Source organism: Macaca fascicularis, chromosome X (assembly GCF_037993035.2).
Source record: "Macaca fascicularis isolate 582-1 chromosome X, T2T-MFA8v1.1".
NCBI classification, from domain to species: Eukaryota; Metazoa; Chordata; class Mammalia; order Primates; family Cercopithecidae; genus Macaca; species Macaca fascicularis.
In genome coordinates, this window is record NC_088395.1 from 103,041,845 (window position 1) to 103,069,190 (window position 27,346).

General features: G+C 36.6%; 1 non-coding gene across 1 annotated transcript; it reads right to left on the reverse strand.

The window, feature by feature from the left end:
* Nucleotides 1–16,836: 16,836 nt before the first annotated feature.
* On the reverse strand, nucleotides 16,837–18,539 carry LOC102136069 (ras-related protein Rab-5A). The gene has a single exon (XR_006695232.3). It is a non-coding gene; the product is annotated as a ras-related protein Rab-5A (transcript).
* Between the last annotated feature and the right edge of the window lie 8,807 nt (nucleotides 18,540–27,346).

Genomic DNA, 27,346 nt, shown 5'->3' on the forward strand with positions numbered 1-27,346 from the left:
AGACACAAAATTGACAGATTCTCCAAAGTTGAAATGAAGGAAAAAATGTTAAGGGCAGCCAGAGAGAAAAGTCAGGTTACCTACAAAGGGAAGTGCATCGGACTAACAGCAGATCTCTCTGCAAAAACCCAACAAGCCAGAAGAGAGTGGGGGCCAATATTCAACATTCTTAAAGAAAATAATTTTCAACCCAGAATTTCATATCCAGGCAAACTAAGCTTCATAAGTGAAGGAGAAATAAAATCCTTTACCGAAAAGCAAATGCTGAGGGATTTTGTCACCACCAGGTCTGCCTTACAAGAACTTCTGAAGGAAGAACTAAACATGGAAAGGAAAAGTTGGTGCCAGCCACTGTGAACAACACACTGAAATATAAAGACCAATTACACTGTGAGAAAACTACATCAACTAATGTGAAAAATAACCAACTAGCATCATGGTAACATTACCAAATTCACACATAACAATATTAATCTGAAATGTAAATGGGATAAATGCCCAAACTAAAAGACACAGACTGGCAAGTTGGATAAGGAGTCAAGATCCATCAGTGTGCTGTATTCAGGAGACCCATCTCACGTGCAAAGACACATATAGGCTCAAAATAAAGGGATGGAGGAATATTACCAAGCAAATGGAAAGCAAAAAAAAAAAAGTCAGGGGTTGCAATCATTGTCTCTGATAAAATAGACTTTAAACCAACAAAGATCAAAAAAGACAAAGAAGGGCATTACATAATGGTAAAGGGATCAATGCAGCAAGAAGAGCTAACTATCCTAAATATATATGCATCCAATACAGGAGCACCCAGATTCATAAAGCAAGCTCTTAGAGACCTACAACGAGACTTAGACTCCTACACAATAATAGTGGAAGACTTTAACACCCCACTGTCAATATTAGACAGATCAATGAGACATCTAACAAGGATATTCAGGACTTGAACTCAGCTCTGGACCAAGCAGACCTCATAGATACCTACAGAACTGTCCACCCGAAATCAAGAGAATATACATTCTTCTCAACACCACATCACACTTATTCTAAAATCGGCCACATAATTGGAGGTAAAACATTCCTCAGCAAATGTAAAAGAATGGAAATCATAACAAACAGCCTCTCTATACCACAGTGCAATCAAATTAGAACTCAGGATTAAGAAACTCACTCAAAACTGCACAACTACATGGAAACTGAACAACCTGCTCCAGAATGACTACTAAGTAAATAATGAAATTAAGGCAGAAATAACGAAGTTGTTTGAAACCAATGAGAACAAAGAGACAATGTACCAGAATCTCTGAGACACACCTAATGAAGTGTTTACAGGGAAAATTACAGCACTAAATGCCCACAAGAGAAAGCAGGAAAAATCTAAAATCGACACCCTAACATCACATTAAGAGAACTAGAGAAGCAAGAGCAAACAAATTCAAAACCTAGCAGAAGACAAGAAATAACTAAGATCAGAACAGAATGGAAAGAGATAGAGACATGAAAAATACTTCAAAAAATCAATGAATCCGGGAGCTGGTGTTTTGAAAAGATCAACAAAATACATAGACCACTTAGCCGGAAGAAAAGAGAGAAGAATCAAACAGACACAATAAAAAATGGTAAAGGGGATATTACCACTGATCCCACAGAAATACAAACTACCATCAGAAAATAACACCTATATGCAAATAACCTAGAAAATCTAGAAGAAATGGATAAATTCCTGAAGACATACACTCTCCCAAGACTAAACCAGGAAGAAGTCAAATCCTTGAATAGACTAATAACAAGTTCTGAAATTGAGGCAATAATTAATAGCCTACCAACCAAAAAAATCTCAAGACCAGACAGATTCACAGCTGAATTCTACCAGGGGTACAAAGAAGAGCTGGTATCATTCCTTCTGAAACTATTCCAAACAATAGACAAAGAAGGACTCCTCTCTAACTCATTTTATGAGGCCAGCATCATCCTGATTCCAAAACTTGGCAGAGACACACACAAAAAAAAAATGAAATGTCAGGCTAATATCACTGATGAACATTGATGCAAAAATCGTCAATAAAATACTGGCAAACTGAATCCATCAAAAAGCTTATCCACCACAATCAAGTCGGCTTTCATCCCTGGGATGCAAGGTTGGTTAAGCTAAGCAAATCAATAAACATAATCCACCATGTAAACAGAACCAATGACAAAAACCACGTGATTATCTCAATAGATTCAGAAATGGTCTTCAATAAACTTCAGCACCCTTTCATGCTAAAAACACTCAATAAGCTAGGTATTGATGGAAGGTATCTCAAAATAATGAGAGCTATTTATGACAAAGCCATAGCCAATATCATACTAAATGGGAAAACCCTGGAAGCATTCCCTTTTGAAAACCTGCACAAGACAAGGATGCCCTCTCTCACCACTCCTATTCAACATAGTTTTGGAAGTTCTGGCCAGAGTAATCAGGCAAGAGGAAGAAATAAAGAGGATTCAAATAGAAACAAAAAAAGTCAAATTATCTCTGTTTGCAGATGACATGGTTGTATATTAGAAAACCCCATCATCTCAGCCCAAAAACTCCTTAAGCTGATAAACTACTTCAGCAAAATCTCAGCATACTAAATCAATGTACAAAAATTACAAGCATTTCTATACACCAATAATAGACAAGCAGAGAGCCAAATCATAAATGAACTCTCATTCACAATTGCTACAAAAACAATAAAATACCTAGGAATACAACTTACAAGGGACATGCAGGACCTCTTCAAGGAGAACTACAAACTGTTACTCAAGGAAACAAGAGAGGACACAAACAAATGTAAAAATATTCCATGCTTGGCCGGGCGCGGTGGCTCAAGCCTGTAATCCTAGCACTTTGGGAGGCTGAGACGGGCGGATCACGAGGTCAGGAGATCGAGACCATCCTGGCTAACATGGTGAAACCCCGTCTCTACTAAAAAATACAAAAAAACTAGCCAGGCGAGGTGGCGGGCGCCTGTAGTCCCAGCTACTTGGGAGGCTGAGGCAGGAGAATGGCCTAAACCCGGGAGGCGGAGCTTGTAGTGAGCTGAGATCCAGCCACTGCACTCCAGCCTGGGCAACAGAGCGAGATTTCATCTCAAAAAAAAAAAAAAAAATTCCATGCTCATGGATAGGAAGAATCAATATCATAAAAAATAGCCATGCTGCCAAAGTAACATATAGATTCAATGCTATTTCCATCAGGCTACCAGTGACTTTCTTCACACAACTAGAAAAAACTACTTTAAATTTCATATGGAACCAAAAAAGAGCCCGTATAGCCAAGACAATCCTAAGGGAAAAGAACAAAGCTGGAGGCATCACGCTACCTGACTTCAAAATATACTAAAAGGCTACAGTAACCTAAACAGCATGGTATGGGTACCAAAACAGATATATATACCAATGGAACAGAACAGAGCCCTCAGAAATAGTACCACACATCTACAACCATCTGATCTTTGACAAACCTGACAAAAACAAGCAATTAGGAAAGGATTCTCTATTTAATAAATGATGTTGGGAAAACTGGCTAGCCATATGCAGACAGCTGGAACTAGGCCCCTTCTTTACACATTATACAAAAATTAACTCAAGATGGATTAAAGATTTAAACATAAGACCTAAAACAATAAAACTGCTAGAAGAAAATGTAGGCAATACCATTCAGGACATAGGCATGGGCAAAGACTTCATAACTAAAACACCAAAAGCAATGGCAACAAAAGCCAAAATTGACAAATGGGTTCAAATTAAACTAAAGAGCTTCTGCACAGCAAAAGAAACTATCATCAGTGTGAATAGGCCACCTACAGAACGGGAGAAAATTTTTGCAATCTATCCATCTGGCAAAGGGCAAATATCCAGAATGTACAAGGATCTTAAACAAATTTACAAGAAAAAACAAACAAACAACCCCATCAAAAAGTGGGCGAAGGATATGAACAGACACTTTTCAAAAGAAGACACTTACGTAGCCAACAAACATAAGAAAAAAAGCTCATCATCACTGGTCAAAACCACAATGAGATACCATCTCACACCAGTTAGAATGGTGATCATTAAAAAGTCAGGAAACAACAGATGCTGGAGAGGACATGGAGAAATAGGAATGCTTTTACACTGTTCGTGGGAGTGTAAATTAATTCAACCATTATGGAAGACAGTGTAGCGATTCTTTAAGGATCTAGAACTAGAAATACCCTTTGACCCAACAACCACATTACTGGGTATATACCCAAAGGATTATAAATCATTCTACTATAAAGACACATGCACATGCATGTTTATTGCAGCACTATTCACAATAGCAAAGACTTGGAACCAACCCAAATTCCCATCAATGTTACAATGGATAAAGAAAATGTGGCACATATACATCATGGAATACTATGCAACCATAAAAAAGAATGAGTTCATATCCTTTGCAGGGACATGGATGAAGCTGGAAACCATCATTCTCAGCAAACTAACACAAGAACAGAAAACCAAACACTGCATGTTCTCACTCATAAGTGGGAGTCGAACATTGAGAACATATGGGCACAAGGAAGGGAACATCACACACCAGGGCCTGTTGGGGGTGGGGAGGGGAGGGATAGCATTAGGAGAAATACCTAATGTAAATGATGGGTTGATGGGTGCAGCAAACAACCATGGCACACGTATACCTATGTAACAAACCTGTATGTTCTGCACATGTATCCTAGAACTTAAAGTATAATAATAAAAGAAAAGAATTCACCAAGTATCTGCTGTCTTCATTACACTCACTTAACACACACACACACAGAGAAAAAAACTCCTCGAAAAAGATATTCCATGCAAATGGACACCAAAAGGGAGCAGGAGTTGCTTTTTATTTTATTTTATTTTATTTTATTTTATTTTATTTTTGAGAGAGTTTTGTTCTGTCACACTGGCTTGAGTGCAGTGGCACCATCTCAGCTTACTGCAACCACTGCCTCCCAGGTTCAAGCAATTCTCCTGTATCAACCTCCCAAGTAGCTGGTACTACAGGCTCCTGCCACCATGCCAGGCTAATTTTTGTATTTTTACTTGGGACAGGGTTTCACCATATTGCTCAGGCTGGTCTTGAACTCCTGACCTCAGGTGATCCACCCACCTCAGCCTCCCAAAGTGTTAGGATTACAGGTGTGAGCCACCATGCTCAGTCAGGAATACCTATTTTTACATCAGACAAAGCAAACTTTAAAGCAACAGCAGTGTGAAAAGACAAAGAGGGACATATAATGATAAAAAACACTAGTCCAACAGGAAAATATCACAATGCTAAATATATATGCAAGTAACACTAGAGCTCCCAAATTTAAAAAAAATTACTACTAGACTTAAGAAATGACATAGATGGAAACACAATAATAGTGGGGGATTTTAATACTCCACAGACAGCACTAGACAGGTCATCAAGACAGAAAGTCAACAAAGAAACAGTGGTCTTAAACTACACCTTACATCAAATGGACTGAAGAGATATTTATAGAACCTTCTACCCAACAACTACAGAATATGCATTCTATTCATCACCACATGGAATATTCTCTAAGATAGACCATATGATAGGCCACAAAACAAGTCTCAGTAAATTTAAGAAAATCAAATTATGTGAAGTACTCTCTCAGACCATAGTGGAATAAAATTAGAAATCAGCTCCAGAAGGAACTCTCAAAACCATGCAAATACATGATAATTAAATAATGTGCTCCTGAATGATCACTGGGTCAACATTGAAATCAAGATAAAAATTTTAAAATTCTTTGAACTGAACCATAATAGTGACACAGCCTATCAAAACTTGTGGGATACGGCAAAAGTGGTGCTAAGAAAAAGGTTCAAAGCACTAAATGCCTACATAAAAAAGTCTGAAAGAGTACAAATCGACAATCTGAGGTCACAACTCAAGGAACTGAAGGAAGAACAAACCAAATCCAAACCCAGCAGAAGAAAGAAAATAACAAAGATCAGAGCAGAACTAAATAAAATTGAAAGAAAATAAAAATACAAAAGATAAATGAAATAAAAAGCTGGTTCAAGTCCAAGGTGACTAGGGACAGAAGTAGTTCCCCACTGGGCAGAATCTTCAGGCCTAGGTCTACAACCACCTCTACTGGTGTGTTCAGGTTGTCAGCAAGTCTGTACTTCCCTGGGATGGAGCTCCCAGAGGCAGGGTCAGGCCTCCATCTTTGCTGTTTCACAGCCATCATTGTTGATACCCTGAGGTGCTGGAAAAGTCAAGTTGATCAGGGATTGGAGCAAATCCCCAGCATACTGCAACAGCCCTATGGAAAAGTGGCCAGACTGCTTGTTACGTAGGACCCTGATCCCATATCTCCTCACTGAGTAGGTCTTCCCAGCTTGGGTCTACAGTAACACTTGGCCGGGGTTATCAAGCCAGTAGCAGCTCTGTGACTCCTTGGGACAGAGCTCCTAGTGGGAGGGGTGTGTTGCCAACTTTGCTGTCTCAAAGCCCTCATGCTTGCTGTCTATAGGCTCTGGAGAGACCATGGAGAACAGAGACAAGGAGCTGGTCAGGCCCCTTAGCACAGAGCACCCACCTCACAGAAAAGTGACCAGAGTGTTCTCCTGGTCCTCACTTCTTCCTAGGCAGGGTCACCCAGCCTAGGACTCCAGCACAACCACTCTGTGCCCACCTGACCACTTCAGTCAGAGGAAGCCCAGCAGTTAAAGGTACACCCACATGCAGAGATGAGAAAGACCCAGTGGAAGAACACCAGAAACTCAAATGGCCAGGGTGCATTATGCCCTTCAAACATCTGCACTAGTTCTCCAAAAAGTATAATTATTCAGGTTAAGTTAGCTGAAATGACAGAAATAGAATTCAGAATATGGGTATGAATGAAGATCATCAAGATTCAGGAGAATGACAAAACCCAATCCAAGGAAACTAAGAATCACAATAAAACAATGTAGAAGCTAACAGACAAAATAGCTGGTAAGAAAAAGAAACTAATTTGATGAAGCTGAAAAATACACTATAAGAATTTCAAAATGCAATCACAAGTATTAACAACAGAATAGGCCAAGCTGAAGAAAGAATCTCAAAATTTGAAGATTGGCTCTATGAAATAAGACAGTCAGACAAATATAAAGAAGAAAGAATGAAATGGAATGAACATAACTTCTCCAAAATATAGAATATTGGCATCCTTGAAAGGGATGAGGAGAAAGCAAACAACATGAAAAACATATTTCAGGACATCATCTATTAAACGCTCCCCAAACTTGCTAGAGAGGTCAACATTCAAATTCAGGAAATGCAGAGAACCCCAGTAATGTACTTCAGAAGAAGATCATCCCTAAGACACATAATCATCAGATTCTCCTAGGTTAAAATTAAAAAAAAAAAAAAAATGTTAAAGGCAGCTAGAGAGAAAGTTCAGGTCACCTACAAAGGGAAGCTCATGAGACTCACAGCAGACCTCTCAGCTGAAACTCTACAATCCAGAAGAGATTGGGGGCTAATATTCAACATTCTTAAAGAAAAAAAAAATCCATCCAAGAATTTCATATCTAGCCAAAGTAAACTTCACAAGTAAAGGAGAAATAAGATCCTTTTCAGAAAAGCAAATTCTTAGGAAATTTGTTTCCATCAGACGTGTTTTACAAGAGTTTTTGAAGGAAGCACTAAATACGGAAAGATCATTACCAGCCAATACAAAAACACATTGAAGTACGCAGAGTAGTGGCACTATAAAGCAACCACATAAACAAGTCTGCAAAATAACCAGATAACATCATGATGACAGATCAAATTCACACATATCAATACCAACCTTAAATGTCAATGGGCTAAACGACCTAGTTAAAACACATAGAGTGGCAAGGTAGATAAAAAACCAAGACCCAATGGTATGCTTTCTTCAAAACACCCAGCTCACATGCAATGACACACATAGGCTCAAAATAAAGGGATGGAGAAAAATCAACCAAGCAAATGGAAAACAGACAAAAGCAGGGGTTGCAATCCTAATTTCAGACAAAACATACTTTAAACCAACAAAGACCAAAAAAGACAAAGAAGGGCATTATATAACAATAAAGGGTTCAATTCAACAAGAAGACCTAACTATTCTAAACATATATGCACCCAACACAGGAGCACTCAGATTCATAATGCAAGTTCTTAGAGACCTACAAAGAGATTTAGACTCCTTCACAATAATAGTAGATTTCAGCACTCCACTGACAGTATTAGACAGATCATTGAGCCAGAAAATTAACAAAGATATTCAGGAGCTGAACTCAACATTAGAAAAAAAAATGAATCCAATATACCTCTCCATCCCAAAACAACAGAATATGCATTCTTCTTATTGCCTTCTTTATTGCAGACCACAGTGCAATAAAAATACAAACCAAGATGAAAAAATGTGTTCAAAACCATTCAATCCCATGGAAACTAATCAAACTGCTCCTGAATGACTATTGAATAAATAATGAAATTAAGGCAGAAATCAAGAAGTTCTTTGAAACTAATGAGAACAAATATACAATATACCAGAATCTCTGGGACACTGCTAAGGCAGTGTTCAGAGGACAATTTATAGCACTAAATGCCCACATCAGAATCTTAGAAAGATCTCAAATTAACAACTTAAAATCACAACTAAAAGAACTAGAGAACCAAGAGTAAACTAATGCCAAACTAGCGGAATACAAGAAATAACCAAAATCAGAGCTGAACTGAAGGATACTGAGACCCCAAAAAAACTCAAAAGATCAACAAATCCAAAAGTTGGATTTTAGAAAAAACTAATCAGATAGGCCACTAGCTAGACAAAGAAGAAAAGAAAGAAGATTCAAAAAATATAATTAGAAATGACAAAAGGGATGTTACCACTGACCCCACAGAAATGCAATCATCAGAGACTACTACGAACACCTCTGTGCACACAAGCTAGAAAGCCTAGAAGAGATTAATAAATTCCTAAACACATACATCCTCCCAAGAATGAACCAGAAAGAAATTGATTCCCTGAACAGAACAATAATGAGCTCTGAAAATGAATCAGTAATAAATAGCCTATCAACCAAAAAAGCCCAGTACTAAATAGATTCACGGTATTTTTGTACCAAATGTACAAAGAAGAGATGCTACCATTCCTACTAAAACTATTCCCAAAAAATGAGAAGGGACTTCTTCCCAATTCATTCTATGAGGCCAGCATCTTCCTGATACCAAAACCTGACAGAGATGCAACAAAAAAAAGAAAACTTCATGCCTATATCCTTCATGAATATTGATGCAAAAACTCTCAACAAAATACTTGCAAACCAAATCCAGCAGCAAATCGAAAAGCTAATCCACCATGATTAAGCAGACTTTATCCCTGGGATGCAAGGTTGGTCCAATGTATGCAAATCAAGAAATGTGATTCATCACATAAACAGAACTAAAGACAAAAAAACACGATTATCTCAATAGATGCAGAAGAGGCTTTAGATAAAATTCAACATCCTTCATGCTAACAGCTTTCAATCAACTAGGTATTGAAGGAACATACCTCAAAATAGTTAAGACCCATCTATCACAAACCCATGACCAACATAATACTGAATTGGCAAAAGCTGGAAACATTCTCCTTGAAAACCAACACAAGGATGCTCTCTCTCCCCATTTCTATTCAACATAGTATTGGAAGCCCTGGCCAGAGCAATCAGGAAAGAGAAAGAAATAAAGGGTATCCAAATAGGAAGATAGGAAGTCAAATTATCTCTGTCTGCAGATGACATGATTCTACATCTAGAAAACCCCATAGTCTCAGGCCAAAAATCTCCTCCAGCTGATAAGCTTCAGGATACAAAATCAATATACAAAAATCACTAGCATTGCTATACACAACCAACAGTCAAGCTAAGGGCCAAATCAGGAATGCAGCCCCATTCACAACTGCCACAACAAGAATAAAATACCTAGAAATACAGCTAACCAGGGAGATGAAAGATGTTTACAATGAGAATTGCAAAACACTGCTCAAATAAATCAGAGAAGACACAAACAAATGGAAAAATATCCCATGCTCAAGGATTGGAAGAATCAAATATTATTAAAATGGCTGTACTGCCCAAAGCAATGTACAGATTCAATGCTATTCCTATAAAACTATCAATGACATTCTCCACAGAACTAGAAAAAAGAAAAAAAAACTATGATAAAATTCATATGGAACCGAAAAAGAGCTGAAGTAGCCAAGGCAATCCTAAGCAAAAAGAACAAAGCTGGGAGAATCACATTACCTCACTTCAAACTATACTACAAGGCTACAGTGACCAAAACAGCATGGTACTGGTACAAAAACAGGCACATAGACCAATGGAACAGAAGAGAGAGCCCACAAATAAGGCTTCACACCAAGGACAATCTGATCTTTGACAAAGCTAACAAAACCAAGCAATACAGAAAGGATTCCCCCTTCAATAAATGGCGCTGGGATAACTGGATAACGATATGCAGACAATTGAAGCTGGACCCCCTTCCTTACACTATATACAAGAATCAACTCAAGACTGAATAAAGACATAAATGTAAAACCCAAAACTATAAAAACCCTGGAAGATAATGTAGGCAATAGCTTCCTGGACATAGAAATGGGCAAAGATTTCATGAAAAAGACACCAAAAGCAATCATGACTAAATCAAAAATTGACAGATGGGATCTAATTAAAACAGCTTCTGTCCAACAAAATAAACTGTCAACAGAATAAACAGACAACCTACAGAATGGGAGAAAAATTTTGCAACCTATGCATCTGACAAAGGTCTAATATCCAGTATCCATAAGGAACTTAAACAAGTTTACAAGAAAAATAAAACAACCTCATTAAAAAGTGGACAAAGGACATGAACAGACATTTCTCAAAAGAAGACATACTTGCAGCCAACAATCATATGGAAAAAAAGCTCAATATCACTGATCATTAGAGAAAGGCAAATCAAAATTACAATGATATATCATCTCACATCTGTCAAAATGGCTTTTATTAAAAAGTCAAAAAATAACAGATGCTGGTCAGGTTGCAAAGAAAAGGGAATCCTTATACTCCGTTGTCGGAAGTATAAATTAGTTCAGTCATTGTGGAAAGCAGTGTGGTGATTTCTCAAAGAACCAGAAGCAGAACTGCCATTTAACCCCACTATCCCATTACTGAGTATATGCCCAAAGGAATATGAGTTGTTTTACCATAAAGACACATGCATGCATATCTTCATTGCCATACTATTCACAATAGCAAAGACATGGAATCAACCTAAATGACCATCAATGGCAGACTAGATAAAGTAAATGTGGTACATACACACCATAGAATACTATGCATCCATAAAAAAATAAAATCATATCCTTGAAGAAACACAAATGGAGCTGGAGACCATTATCCTAGCAAACTAATGCAAGAAAAGAAAACCAATACCACATGTTCTCACTTAGAAGTGGGAGCTAATATTATGTACACATGCACATAAAGATGAGAATGACCGACGCTGGAAACTACTCAGGGGAAAGGGCTGAAAAACTACTTACTGGGTACTATTCTCACTCCCTGAGTGATGTGAACAATCATACCCCAAACTTCATCATCACGCAATACACCCAGTTAATAAACCACTACATGTACTCCCTGAATCTAAAATAGAAGTTGAAATTTTTTTGAAATGATAATATTATGAAAAAATACATAAATAATTTGAAAATGTAGATAAAATGATTAAATTTCTGTAAAAATTTTACTTTTCAAACTGAGTTAAGGAGAAATATAAAATCTTTAAATTATTATAATTATTTATAAAGATCAGTAGTTAGAATCTTCTACAGAGAGAAAGCAAGCACAAATGGTTTTTCAAGTGAACTTTTGGCAGGCAGAATTTTGGGCTTCCATTATCTTTTTCCTTGGTGTTATGCTTTTTAATATGTTATGTTGCATGTCAAAGGTACTTTGCAGATGGAATTAAGGTTACTAATTATCTTATTCAAAGAAAAGGAAACCTCATTCCTACGGCTGTATGGAACTGAATTTTGACTACAACCTGATGAGTTTCAAAATGGATTCTACCCTTGAGGCTCAAGAAAGAATTGAGACCTTAATTTTGGTCTTATGAGATTCAAAGAGATGAAATCAGCCCTGCCCCCTTACTTATCCACAGTACTGTGGGATAATAAATTGGTGCTGTTTTAAGTTGCTAAAATTTTTTTGTAATTATTTACCACAGCAAAAGAAAGTGAATGTAGAACTTTCTCTTAACACATAAGGAATAAATAATCCAATCTTACAGAATATATTTCAAGAAGGAAAAAATGAAGAATCACTCCCAAATTTATTTTATGAGGCTGGTATGACTTTGATACAAAAACTGGGGGAAAAAAAAAAATGAGGACATAAAGTCACTGGCCAAACTCAAAATCAGGAAAGAAATGCAAAGAATATAAGTAAAATATTAACAAAATGAATCCAGCAATGGATAAAAAGGTTAATACAGAATGACAAAGATATGTTTACGTCAAGAATGGAAAGTTAGTTCAATATTAACAAATCTATAATGTAATTCACCATATTAAAAGAAAAAAGGAGGGAAGGAAAGAATGATTATCTCAAAAAAGCCAGGAAAAAGGAATCTAATCAAATTAAAAATCACGCAGGATTAGTCCTTCTTTATATGTTTTGTAGAATTCAGCAGGGAAGCCACCAAGTTCTGGGCTTTTCTTTGAGAGGAGACTTTTTATTATGGTTTTGATATTATTATTTATTATTGGTTTGTTGAGGTTTTCTGTTTCATCCTGGTTCAACCTTGGTAGGTAGTATGCATCCAGGAATTTACGTATTTCTTCAGGTTTTCCAATTTGCTAGTGTATAGTTGTTCATAACAGTCTCTAATGATTCTTTGGATTTCTTAAGTGTCCGTTGTTATGTTCCCTTTTTTATTTCTGATTTTATTTATTTGGGTCTTCTCTCTTTTTCTTAGTCTACCTAAAGGTTGCCAATTTTGTTATCTTTTCAAAAATCAGCTTTTCATTGATCTTCTGTGTTCTTTAGTCTCAATTTTATTTATGTCTGCTCTAATCTTTATTATTTCTTTTCTTCTAGTTTAGAGTTTGGTGTGTTCTTGCTTTTCTAGTTCCTTGAGGTGCATTGTTAGATTGCTTATTTGAAGTGTTTCAACTTTTTTGATATAGGCATGTATTGCTATAAGCTTTCCTCTTAGTACTAGTACTGCTTTTACTGTATCCCATAGGTTTTGGTATGATGCACTTCCACTTTCATTTGTTTAAAGACATTTTAATTTTCCTTCTTCATTTCTTCATTGACCCATTGGTCATTCAAGAGCATGTTGTTTAATTTCCATGAATTTACTAAGATTCCTATTGTTATTGATTTCTAGTTTTATTCCATTGTTGTCAGAAAAATATACTTGATATGAGTTTTCCTTTTTGAATTTTTTAAGATTTGTTTCGTGAACTAATATATGGTCTATTCTGGAGAATGTTCTATGAACTGATAAAAAATAATGTGTATTCTGCAGCAGTTGGGTGAAATGTTCTGCAGATGGCAGTTAGGCCTATTTGGTCTAGTAGATAGTTTAACTCCAATGCTTCTTTGTTGATTTTCTGTCTAGATGACCTGTCCATCACTGAAAGTGTGGTGCTACTTCCCCTATGATTATTATGTTGCAGTCTATATCTGCCTTCAGATCTATTAATGTTTGCTTTATATACTTGGGACCTCTGGTGTTAGGAGCATAGATATTCATAATTATTATATCTTCTTGTTCTACTGACTCCTTTATTATATAGTGACACTCTTTTTCTCTTTGTACAGTCTTTGACTTGTAGTCTATTTTATCTGAAGTTAGTATAGCTACTCTTGCTCTTCTTTGATTTCCACTTGCATGGAATATCTTTTTCCACCCTTTCACTTTCACTCGATGTGTGTCTTTGGAGGTGAGGTAAGTTTCTTGTAGGCATGATATAGTTAAGTCTTTTTTCTTTATCCATTAAGTCATTCTATGTCTTTTAATCAGAGAACTGAGTCCATTTACATTCAGTATTATTACTGATAAGGGAAGACTTACTGCTGCCATTTTGTTTCTTGCTTTCCGATTGTTTTGTAACTCCTCGCTTCCTTTCTTCCTTACTGTCATCTTTTGTAGTTAAGTAATTTTTCTCTGATAGTGTGTTTAATTTGTTGGTTTTTATTAGTTTATCTATTATAGGTTTTTATATTGTCATTATCATGAGTCTCACAAGCACATCAAATTTAAAAGAGTAGAAGTTACACAAAGTATGCGTTCAGGCCATAAAAGAATAAAATTTGGAATCAATAGCAGAAAGATAAATGGGAAATCCTAAAATTCTTAGAGATTAAACAACACACTTCTTTCTCTTGTGTGTGAGAAAGAAGAGAAAGAAGATGGCTCAACAGGAGAATCGCTTGAACCTGGGAGGCAGGTTGCAGTGAATCGAGATTGCACCACTGCACTCCAGCCTGGGTGACAGAGTAAGACTCCATCTCAAAAACAAAAACAAAAATGAAAGAAGATGCCTCAAGAGAAATTTAAAAATACTTTGAACTAAATGAATAAGAAAATGTAACCTATTAAAATTTACAAGTTGGAGCAAAAGCAGTACTTGGAGAGTAGTATGTAACATTGATTGTGTTGGGGATCAGAAACCAATACCCCAAAATATGGTGCTTTGACAGGCTGAACTGAAAAAGAAGCCTCAAGGTCTCTCTGACCTCTCCCTGCCTCACCCCTATTTCAATCCTCTGTATCTCCCAAAGCACAAAGTGAAGCTGTTCTCTGAAGTTCTCTTATCTACCTAGAAGCCATATTTTCCAAATAAGATCATAACTGCCTTTCCTGAGGTTGCATTAGCTTAACACATCACAGGAAGAAAGACTGAGTCTGTTGACACAAACGGACAGACTTGTCACTAGTCATTGAGAGTCAAATAGACTTTGTCCCAGGCTAATGTAAAGGAAAACATTAATACAAATTAGAACATAACTCAATGAAATTGAAAACAGAAAATCAATGAAACCAAAAGCTGGTTCTTTGAAAAGATCCATAAAATGGATAAACCTCTAATCAGGCTATCTAAGAAAAAAAGAATTAAGATACAAATTACTAATATCATAAATGAAAGAGAAGCCATCACTACTGAGCCTATGAACATCAAAAGGATAACAACGAAATGTTATGAACAGCTCTATGCCCATGAATTTGATGAAATGAATCTTATATGAAATGGACCAATTTCTTGAAAGACTCAAACTACCAAAACTCACACAAGGAGAAACAGATAATCTGAGTATGCCAATATCAACTGATTAAATTGAATCAATAATATCTTCTTGAAACAGAAATCTCTAATCTGAAATAGTGTTTGGTAGGTTGAATCCTACCAAAAATTTAAGGAAGAAATTATACCAATTCCTTAAAATCTCTTCCAGAAAATAAAAGTGAGCAAATACATCCTAGCTCATTCTATGAGGCCTGTATTATACCAATACGAAAGCCAAAGAAATTAGAAAAAGAGAAAAACTATAGGTCAATATCTCCCACTAACAGAAATGCAAAATCCCTCAACAAAATATTAGCAAATGGAATTCAATGATATATAAAAGAAATTATACAGTGCAACCAAGTGGGATTCATTCCACATATGCAAGGTTTGTTCAACATTTGCAAGTAAATTATTGTAATTGAGCACATTAACATGCTAAAGAATAAAAGTCCTATGATGATATCAACAGATGCAGAAAAACATATGGCAAAATCCAATACCCATTCATGACAAAAAATCTCAGGGATAATCTTCAATATGATAAAGAACATCTACAAAAACCCTACAATTGATATCATATTTAACGGTGAGAAACTAGAAGCATTTCCTCTAAGAACAGGAACAAGGCAAGGATGCCCCGACTCCCATTTACCAATCCTAATCAGCATCATAATGGAAGTCCTAATTAATGCAATAAGACAAAGCAAATAAAAAGTACGTAGATTCGGAAGAAAGGAAAAGGGGTCTTTGTTCCCAGAAGATAAGATTGTTGCTGTAGAAAAATCTCAAAAGAACCAACAACAACAAAAATCTCCCAGGACTAATGAATGATTATAGCAAGGTTGCAGGATACAAGGTTAATATGCAAAAAATCAGTTGCTTTCCTACATACTAGCAATGAACAATTGGAATTAGGAATTAAAAACACAAAATCATTTGCATTAGTGCCAAACAAATGAAATACCTAGGTATAAGTATAACAACATGTGTACAACATTCATTTTGAGGAAAACTGCAAAACTTACGAAAGAATTTTTAAAACCACACACATATCTAAAGGAATAAAGAAATAATCTATATACATGAAAAGGAAGACCAATATTTTTAACATGTCAGTTCTTCCCAAATTTATCTAGAGATTCCACACAATCCCAATCAAATATCTGTAGAAATTGACAAACTTATTCTAAAGTTTATATCAAAAGACAAAACACCCAGAATGGCCAACACAATATTGAGGGATAATAAAGTTGGAGAACTGACACTACCTGACTTCAAGATTTACTTTACTATAAGTCTTCACTGTAGCTATACAGGCAGAGTAATAAACAGAGTAATAAATGCACCTTAATGGATAGTGTTCCTTTCAAACATGTGAGTTCTTTAACAAAAATGAAATAAACCAGGTGTCTGTGATTTCTGATTAATCACTGCTTCCCCAAACAACAAAACCTATGTAATGGCCAGTAGTGATTAATCAGAAATCACAGACACCTGGTTTATTTCATTTTTGTTAAAGAACTCACATGTTTGAAAGGAACACTATCCATTAAGGTGCATTTATTAGTTCTCAAATTCTTAAAACAAGATGGGATTGCATTTGATTTTTACCCCATTTAAAAAAAAAACGGGACTGGCTATAATTAAGATACCATTAATACTCTTCCCCACCCCCCGACCTTGTATATGTGTGATTATTTTCTTGTGGTTAATTTATTAAAATGTGAAATGTACATTTTAAATACAGATACCAGGAGAAATGAACATTTGCCTGAATACTACGGCTAAGCATCATAAATAATTTTAGAATCTCCTTCTAAAAAATGGATGTTTTTGAAAAGCCCAAATTAGTAAGTTCCAAATTTTTTTTCACAGGTGACTACTGTACCAGTGTGGAGAAATGGGCTGGTTAACTGTGTGGGTCCAGACAGTCATTTGTCTATATTCCTAGTGATGAGAAATTATTCCCCCTAACCTTCCATTGAAACAAGTGTCCGCATAGTTCTCATTTTTTCCCTACTGTTGAAACATCAGTGAGGACCCATGCATGTTATTAAAAATTAAGTTCAAAACACTTAAAATAATTGTGTATTAGAAACTTGACTCTATCATAAGTCTCTTCTTTTGGAAGTCATACTGGGCTGGTTAAATGCTCCAATTCCATTGTCATTAACATTTAGGAAGCAGAAGACTCTTCCAGCTAGTTCAAACTAGAGGTTTAGTTACTACAACACTGACTCCTGGTTGGTCGTGTGGGTTCGGTGAGGTCTACTCCTCTTCCTCTGGCAGAATTTGCTCCTGGATTTTGTGGTTCATCCTTTGGCAATTTTTTAGCTATTGCCATGAATATTTCATTTACATCCATTGATGTTTTAGCTGATGTCTCCATGAATAATAAACTATTGTCATCTGCAAAGGACTGTGCTTCCTGGAAATTTACTGCTCTTTTATTTGCTAGGTTGGCCTTGTTTCCTGCTAAAGCTATTACAGTGTTAGGACTTGCTTGCCTCTGAAGTTCTTTAACCCAATTTTTTGCTCTTGCAAAGGACTCCTCATTTGTGATATCATATACAACTATGACTGCTTGTGCTCCTCTGTAGTACATTGGTGCTAGGCTATGGTATCGTTCTTGACCAGCTGTATCCCGTATTTCAAACTTTACTGTAGTGTCATCAAGACATACAGTTTGGGTTAGAAAAGCAGCCCCAATGGTACTCTCTTGAAATTCATGAAATTGGCCTTTCACAAAACGAAGCACTAGGCTTGATTTGCCAACAGCAGACTCTCCCAGAAGTACTAGTTTGAACTGGCATATTTTATTTCCAGTATTTGGCCCGTTGGGTCTTGTTGCACCTCGATTAGCCATGTCCAAATTTGAAATAAGTCCCTAATTTCAGATTCTTCAATGAACTTCCAGAATTCAAGGGGTCAATATTCTTCTTTCTGGAGGTAAAGAAACCTAAGACCGCAGCAAGCCGAGCTGCGGGGCCGAAGCTTCCTGGCAGCAAGGCCCAGGCGTAGCCCGTAGGATGAGAGTGTGTCTATGGCGGTGGTGGTGGCGGCAGCGCCGTCGACTGCTCTTCGCGTCGCTCCCCTCACACTGGACTGTGCAGGGCTCGTGCCGTGGTGCCGCCCCTGTTCGGCTCTGTCTCCGCCTCTCGCCGCTCCGCCTTCCTCTTTCCTTTCCCCTCCGCCGCCGCCGCCGCCGCCGCCGCCGCCGCCGCCAGCGCTGGACTTCCGACGAATTCTTCCTCCTCCTCCTCCCTCTGCCTCCTCCCCCCGCCAAGGGGATGTTTTAAAGGTACAGACACACAAAATTGTATAAGATGGGAGAGAAGATGACACGGACAAAATTTTGGAAACTGAAAAGTATATGGAAAATGGAAAATGACTCAGTAGTTCCTAAGAAAAGTGAATATAGTAGTGAAGAAGACAATAACCAAGCTAATTTGACTCACAGAATCCTCCAAAAGCCTCACTAAATAGTCACTGGAAGTAGAACTGTGTTGGAGGGGATTCTCAAATAAGGAAGATTAACTGCAAATCTCAGAAGCACTCAGCTTTCTAGATCCCCAAATGCCCACCCTCATTCTGGACAGAAAATTAACCAACCATCTCCCATTTCAAGGTTTATTTTTAAAAGAGGGCAAGACAGAGGATCTTATGGACTGGAAGACACTAGGAACAGTCCAGAGTGGTGGTGGGTAACATATTGGGAAAAAAACAAGGATTAACTGGATATATGTATATAAGCACAATACAACCCCTGACTTCCTTTCCACCTTCAACACTAAGGCCTTCACATTCAAGGTACTATGCAAATTAAGATCCAATATGCTTCTGGGGTAGCCAGAAAACATCAACGTCTGTAGCTTAATCGCATAAGCAAAGCAAAAAAGGTATGTAACTAAGTCTCAAACAATAACTCGTCTACTTATGTTGTCTTAGTGTTCAGATAATCAGTATAAATTTTTTGTAATTTGCTTTACTATACACAAACATGTTATTTTTACTTTGGAAGATTTCAGTTTTAAAAAGTTTTTGCATAAAACTATTTTATAAGTCTATTAAAAAAACAAAATCAATTTGTGGGTCGATACATAAATATTTCCAACTATTGTTTAATTTTGTTTTTAGAACCACCCTTTCACCCTCAATAAAAGTGCCTCAGTTTGGGCAATAAATTATATGGTTCACCTTATAATTATCAGTTAGGAAAACATGCCTAGGGAAGCTAAGAAACTTGTCCAACTGATGCGGGTAGGATTCAAATCCAGGTTTGCCCTTTCTCATTGTCCTCACTGTACCCTGTCTTAGCAGCAACCACTCTACCTAGCATTCAGAAATAAATAAGTGATATATTGTGATAAATGTGCTTGTGTGGATATAAACTAGTGCTGAAGGTGCACATTATTTTTCCTGTGAGATATGGCAGGCTTATGATGTGTATATCTATTAGTCCATTCTCATGCTGGTATAAAGACCTGCCGGAGACTGGGTAATTTATAAAGGAAAGAGGTTTAATTGACTCATAGTTCAGCACGCCTGAGGAAGCCTTGGGAAACTTACAATTATGGCAGAAGGCAAAAGGGAAGCAAGACACCTTCTTCACAGGGCAGCAGGAAGAAGTGCTGAGTGAAGGGGGAAGAGCCCCCTACAGGAGAACTCACTCACTATCATGAGAACAGCATGGAGAAACCGCCCCCGTCATTCTCTGCCTTGACATGTGGAGATTATGGGGATTACAATTCGAGATGAGATGAGATTTGGGTGGAGACACAAAGCCTAACCATATCAGACTTGTAGAATGAGAAATTTATCAGGGAGAGAGAGAAATGCATTAGAAGAAAAGGGAGTAACACAGCCAAAGGCATGGCAACTCAGAAAAACAGGGAAAGAAGTGATAGAAACTCAGAAGGGTACTGAGTAAAAAATATACAAATCCATAAAAGTAGATAAACAAGGAAGAAGACACAGATAAATGAAGAAAAATAAATCCCAAAAAAGACTATGATACTGACAAAAACCTAGCAGAGATACCAGGAGAGTAAAATATGTTAGCTCAAGCCGAAAGAGGAGGGAGAAAAACACAAAGGAGAGGGAAGAAAGCCTTAGAAGAAGAGAGAGAGTGTGTATGTTTCTAATATCAGAGAAACATGGAAGAGTGTGGAGAAAGAAAAAAACGAGGAGAGATTAGAGAAATGTGAAGGAGGAGAGAACTAATGATTGGTTTAGAAAAGGAACGAGAGAAATCAAAGAGATATGTGGACTTTGGGAGGGGGAACATGGAAAAAGAAAGTTAAAAGGGGATGGAAAATAAAAAGAGAGAAATGGAGAGGAGGGCCATCTTAGTCCATTTTGCACTGCTAGAACAGAATACAACAGAATGGGTAACGTAGAATGAGCAGAAATCTATTGGCTTACAGTTCTGGAGGCTGGGAAGACCAAGACTGAGGGGTTGGCGCCTAGTGAGGGCCTCTTCGCTGTGTCATCCCATGGTGGAAGGGCAAAGAGCAGGAGAGAGCAAAAGGGGGTCAAATGTGCCCTTTTATAGTGAACCCACTCTCATGACAGCAGCATTAATATTCCCTCAGCCATTATGGCCTAATCATGTCTCATTAGACCCTTCCTCCCACACTCTTGCATTGAGGATTAAGTTTCCAACACATGATTTTTTGCGGGGACACATTCAAACCATAACAGGGGCTGAAAAAGGAGCAGATTCTAAATGAAACACACATGTGGCACTGAATGTTTATACATATTTACTATTATATATAATTACATGTACATATACACACATGTATACATTATACGTACATACACACGTATATATGTATATGTGTATGTACATGTATGTATGTGTATGTATATGTGTGTATATGTGTGAAAGCGAAGAAAAGAGACAGCAGGGGTAAAGACATGATGCAAAAGAAATATGTAAAAGATATAAGTGAGGAGAGGAAAGACATCCATAAAGCTATCTCTAGACTATATAATAGCTATTTTTATATTTTTCTTAGGAGACTTTCTTTAAAATCATATAATTGGGTTATTCTAATAGATTATGAACACATTTAATTCATTCTTATATTCATTCAAAAATTATCTCTTGTAATTCACTACATACCTCAGTTATAACCTTCTTATACATATAAAGTAAAACAAAAGATTACTATATCCCAGAATCTTAGATTATTAAATACAAGAAATAATAGTACTATAGTTAAAATACCAACTTAGGGACATATTTTTCCACCAAAGACTCTACAATTTCCAATTATTCTCTTTCTTCCACATTTCCCTATGAAGCAGCTGCAAGAACAGCAGGTCAAAGCAACTGGAGGAAATAAGTCACTCCAAGAGATAAAAGAAGTGAGGAGCAAGGCTGTGGGCTATCAGTCCAAAACCATGGTCACTAGGTTTTTGCCATCCCTGAATATCTTGCCCTACTGAGTTCTCTAGAGAATATGAGATGCATGACTTCTGGAAATGTGTCTTGCTAGGGCACACACCATGCTGACATATTCATTTCTTCATAACTGGAAAAGTCAATGCTCTGACATGGATTTTAATCTGCAATTCTCAGGAGTTTTCCCATAGAGATTTTGCAAATGATCAACTTTGATTCCTCCCAAACCTGTGACTCTGCCTTCCTGATAGCTAGTACTGAAACAAATACACATAAGTTCATAGGAATTCTGTGATTTCATTACTTTTTATTATCAGAATACTAAAAGTTTGTCAAAGATATATTGATTGTATTGGAAATTTATACAATATTGAATGTGATATATAGGTAAATATTATCTTAAACACCTAAATGTAGGCTTTCAGGAAAGCCCATATGTTCACAGAAACTTCAAAAATGTTAAAGCTGCCTCTCATCTTATAAATGTTTTAAACGCAGGCAGAGTCCCTAATTTATTCCTTCCTACTCCTTTTCTTTTCTCCTGTGTACATATAGCGGTGTTTTTCCCATTCACGTTCTATAATGTGACTATGCCTATATTCCCCAAGACCTACCTGAACAATGTTATTTAAGCTCCTACAGGAAGAAAGATTTATAACACCAGTACAGCTTTTGGTTTCCCCATCATTCTAAATATGAATACTTTAAGACTAAATCTAGCATTTCCAAAGATTCCCCACAGTCAGATAATTTGACTCGTTTTGTTTGTTTTTTAACTTTTAAGAACTTTTAAGGATAGCTACCCAATGTATTCTACAAAGTCAGCGTAACCCTCATAAAAAATCGTGATTATTATAGTTCGAAAATATTAATTTCACTTCTAAATAGAGATGCAAGATGCTGAATAAAATCCTGGAAATTAAAATTCAATAGTAAAAGAACAACCCACCATGATCAAGTAAGTTTCACCTTAAAAATGCAAGGAATTTACAATACTAGGCAATCTATCAATGTAACACATCATACCAATACGTCAAATATGTCATTTTTGGCAGTTGCAACAGAAATCCCAAAAAAAGTTTACTATCCTTTCCTTATTTAAACATATACATATATATATACCATTGCAAACCCATTAGAATGGATAAAATCAAAGAGACTGATAATACCAAGTGGTGGCTAGAATGAAAAGCATTAGGAACTCATATCTTTTTTTTATTCTAAATTTAATCTTTTATTTTATTTTTTTTTTGCAGGGAAATAAAGTGATTTTATTTTAAATTTCTTTTTTTCTTTTTTATTATAATCTAAGTTATAGGGTACATGTGTACAATGTGAGGGTTTGTTACATATGTATACATGTGCCATGTTGGTGTGCTGCACACATTAACTCGTCATTTACATTAGGTATACCTCCTAATGCTATCCCTCCCCCCACCCCCTACCCCCTAGTAGGCCCCGGTGTGTGATGTTCCCCTTCCTGTGTTCAAGTGTTCTCATTGTTCAATTCCCACCTATGAGTGAGAACATGTGGTGTTTGGTTTTCTGTTCTTGCGACAGTTTGCTGAGAATGATGGTTTCCAGCTGCATCCATGACCCTACAAAGGACATGAACTCATCCTTTTTTATGGCTGCATAGTATTCCATGGTGTATATGTGCCACATTTTCTTAATCCAGTCTGTCATTGATGGACATTTGGGTTGGAGGAACTCACATCTTATAAACTACAGTGATTGGTCCAGGGATGGATTTACAAACATACTAAGTCAAATTCCTTCTCTGAGACATGGAGTTGCTTAGTTGCTTGAGGACACATTCCCTGTCATTTGCAGAAAACCTGTCTACAGTGGGAAAGAATGAAGCCAAAGAGAGATAATTGGAGTTGAAAAATGGTGGCAGAGAGAGAGAAATATGTATATATTTCAATATATAAATTATACATCTTTGTATATGTATATATTTCTATATATTATATATATATTTCTCTAATATTTATATATATGAGAATGACAGAGACAGAGACAGATGACCCTATGTCTTAGTCCATTTTCTATTGCTATAACTGAATACTACAGACTAGGTAATTGATAAAGAAAAGAAATTTGTTTCTTACAGTTCTGGAGGCTGGTAAGTCCTAGGCCAAGGGGCCATACCTGGTGAGAGCCTTTACTGTATCATAACATGATGGAAGACATCATATGGTGAGAGGGCAACAGCAAGAGGAAAACTGGCTTTCATAATGGACTCACTCTCATGATTAAAAAAAAAAAAAAAAAACTTACTCTCATGATACCCCCATGAGTCACTTAATCCATGAACAGATTTACCCATTCATGAGGGCAGAACTCTCATGAGCTGATCATCTTTTTTTTCTTTTATTGAGACAGAGTCTTGCTGTGTCACCCAGGCTGGAGTGCAGTGACATGATCTCAGCTCATTACAACCTCCACCTCCCAGATTCAAGTGATTTTCCTGCCTCAGCTTCCTGAGTAGTTGGGACTACAGGCACACCCACCGTGCCTGGCTAATTTTTGTATTTTAGTAGAGATGGGGTTTTGCCATGTTGGCCAGGCTGGTCTTGAACTTCTGACCTCAAGTGATCCACCCACCTTGGCCTCCCAAAGTGCTGGGATTACAAGTGTGAGCCACTGCCTCTGGCCCCAATTACCACTTAAACACCCCCCCTCTTAATACTGTTACACTGGGGATTAAGCTTCAACATGAGTTTCAAGGGGGGCAAACATTCAAGTCATATCACCCTGCAATACTGAGTCCCCAGCCAGTATTACCTGAACACAGATTCACTTTTGGAATGTTTATTAATATGAAGCCATAAATTTCCATTTATTCTCAGGCTCATTTGAATTATTTCTCTTACTTTCAAGAGAGCTCACCCAATTATGAGTGAGAACATATGATGTTTGATTTTCCATTCTTGATTTACTTATACTAATGGTCTCCACTTATACTAATTGTCTCCAATTCCATCCAGGTTGCTGTGAATGCCATTAATTCGTTTATGGCTGAGTAGTACTCCATGAGATATATATACACACACACACACACACACACACACACACATATACACACACAGATATACACATACATATATACACACACAGAGATATATATATATACACACACATATATCACATTTTCTTTATCCACTCCTTGACTGACGGGCATTTGGGCTGGTTTCATATTTTTGCAATTGCAAATTGTGCTGCTATAAACATGTGCGCAAGTATCTTTTTTTGTATAATGACTTCTTTTCCTTGGGATAGATACGGAGTAGTGGATTGCTGAATCAAATGGTAGATCTACTTTTAGTTCTTTAAGGAATCTCCACACTGTTTCCATAGTGGTTGTACTAGTTTACATTCCCACCAACAGTGTAAGTGTTCCCTTTTCACCACATCCACGCCAACATCCATTATTTTTTTATTTTTTGATTATGGCCATTCTTGCAGGAGTCAGGTGGTATCACATTGTGGTTCCGATTTGCATTTCCCTGATAATTAGTGATGTTGAGCATTTCTTCATATGCTTCTTGGCCATTTGTATATCTTAATTTTCTCTCTTGAGAATTACCTATTCATATCTTTAGCCCACGTTTTGAAGGGATTGTTTGTTTTTTTCTTGCTGATTTGTTTGAGCTCTTTGTAGATTCTGGATATTAGTCCTTTGTGGGATGTAAGGACTGTGAAGATTTTCTCTTTCTCCGTGGGTTGTCTGTTAACTCTGCTGATTATTATTATTATTATTATTATTATTATTATTATTTTGCTGTGCAAAAGCTTTTTAGTTTAATTAAGTCCCACCTATTTGTCTTTGTTTTTGTTGCATTTGCTTTTGAGTTTTTGATCATGAAGTCTTTGCCTAAACCAGTGTCTAGAAGGATTTTTCCAGTGCTATCTTCTAGAATTTTTAAGGTTTCATATCTTAGATTTAAGTCTTTGATCCATCTTGAGTTGATTTTTGTATAACGTGAGAGATGAAGATCCAGTTTCATTCTTCTGCATGTGGCTTGCAATTATCACAGTACCATTTGTTGGATAGTGTGCCCTTTCTCCACTTTGTTTTTGACGGCTTTGTCAGATCATTTGGTGATTAAATATATTTTTAAAAATCAACAACATACAATGTGAACTGAGTTTCAAAACAATACTTTATAACATGTGATTTCATTTAGTAGTGACAATTTGGAAGACCCCTAAAGAGATAAGGACAATTCATTAAATATTGAAAGCTTTATTACAAAAATACGGTATCTAGTATTGAACGATAAGGTTGTATCTTCATGCACCATACACATGTCTGAAAAGTAACATATCAGTCACTCAAACAGACATTTTGTGTTCATTACATTAGTTTGGTATTTTTTAAAATGGAATTATCTGGTTTGGTTGGAATAATGACACAATCCTGACAATATTTCTTTGTATAATAGTAACCAAGAAATGGCTGAGTTATTTATAAGGTATATGAAGTGTCTTTCTCCAATAGATATCCAAACAATTGTTCTCCTACCAATATTATCACCTCAGAATCTGAACACTTAAATGCCAAACATATTCGTGTCTCATTAATCTTGTCCTGGATATATGTAATTTACATATTACATATAGCTAGGACATTATCAGTACAATATTCATATTCCTATCAAGGTTTATGTTTTTGCATGTTTGTTCTCTTTTTTAATCAGAAGATTAGTACAATAGGACTACTGCAGTTCCATATAGCTACTGTTTCATTTCTATCACCTATGAGTAGCACACATGCATAATTTTGCTATAGGCACATCATGAGCCATTTATAATTGACAGTTCATGCAACTAGAGAATAGTCAAAATCCCATCAGTTCTATTTTGGGGAAAGACTAATTATTGCACAGTTTCTAGAGAAGGATGTTGACAAGTAGAATGAAATGGATGGTTTTACATTTAAAATTCCACCAGAAAAAAAAGGTAATTTCTTTTTAGCTTTTATAAACTGAGTTATCCTATTCACAATGTTAGACATTTCCATTTCTAATATTCCTAAACCTATCTGGATATTATCCCTAAGGATCTTTTTTTTATTTCAATAGTTGTTAGGATACAGATGATTTTTGGTTACATGGATGAGTTCTTTCAGGGTGAATTCTGATATTTTAGTGCACTCATCACCCAAGCAGTGTACACTGTATCCAATATGTAGTCTTTTATCCCTTACTCACCTCCCAATCTGCCCCCACCGAGTCCCTAAAGTCCATTATATCACTCTGTGTGCTTTACATCCTCATAGCTTAGCTCCCACTTACAAATGAGAACCTACAGTATTTGGTTTTTCATTCCTGAGTTACTTCACTTAAAATAAGGGCCTCCAGCTCCATCCAAGTTGCTGCAAAAGACATTATTTCGTTCTTTTTTATGGCTGAGAAGTATTCCATGGTGTAGAGATATCACATTTTCATTATCCACGCATTGGTTGATGGGCCCTTAGCTTGGTTCCATATCTTTGCAATTGTGAATTGTGCTGCTATAAATATGCCTGTGCATGTGTCCTTTTGATACAATAACTTCTTTTCCTTTGGGTAGATATCCAGTAGTGGGA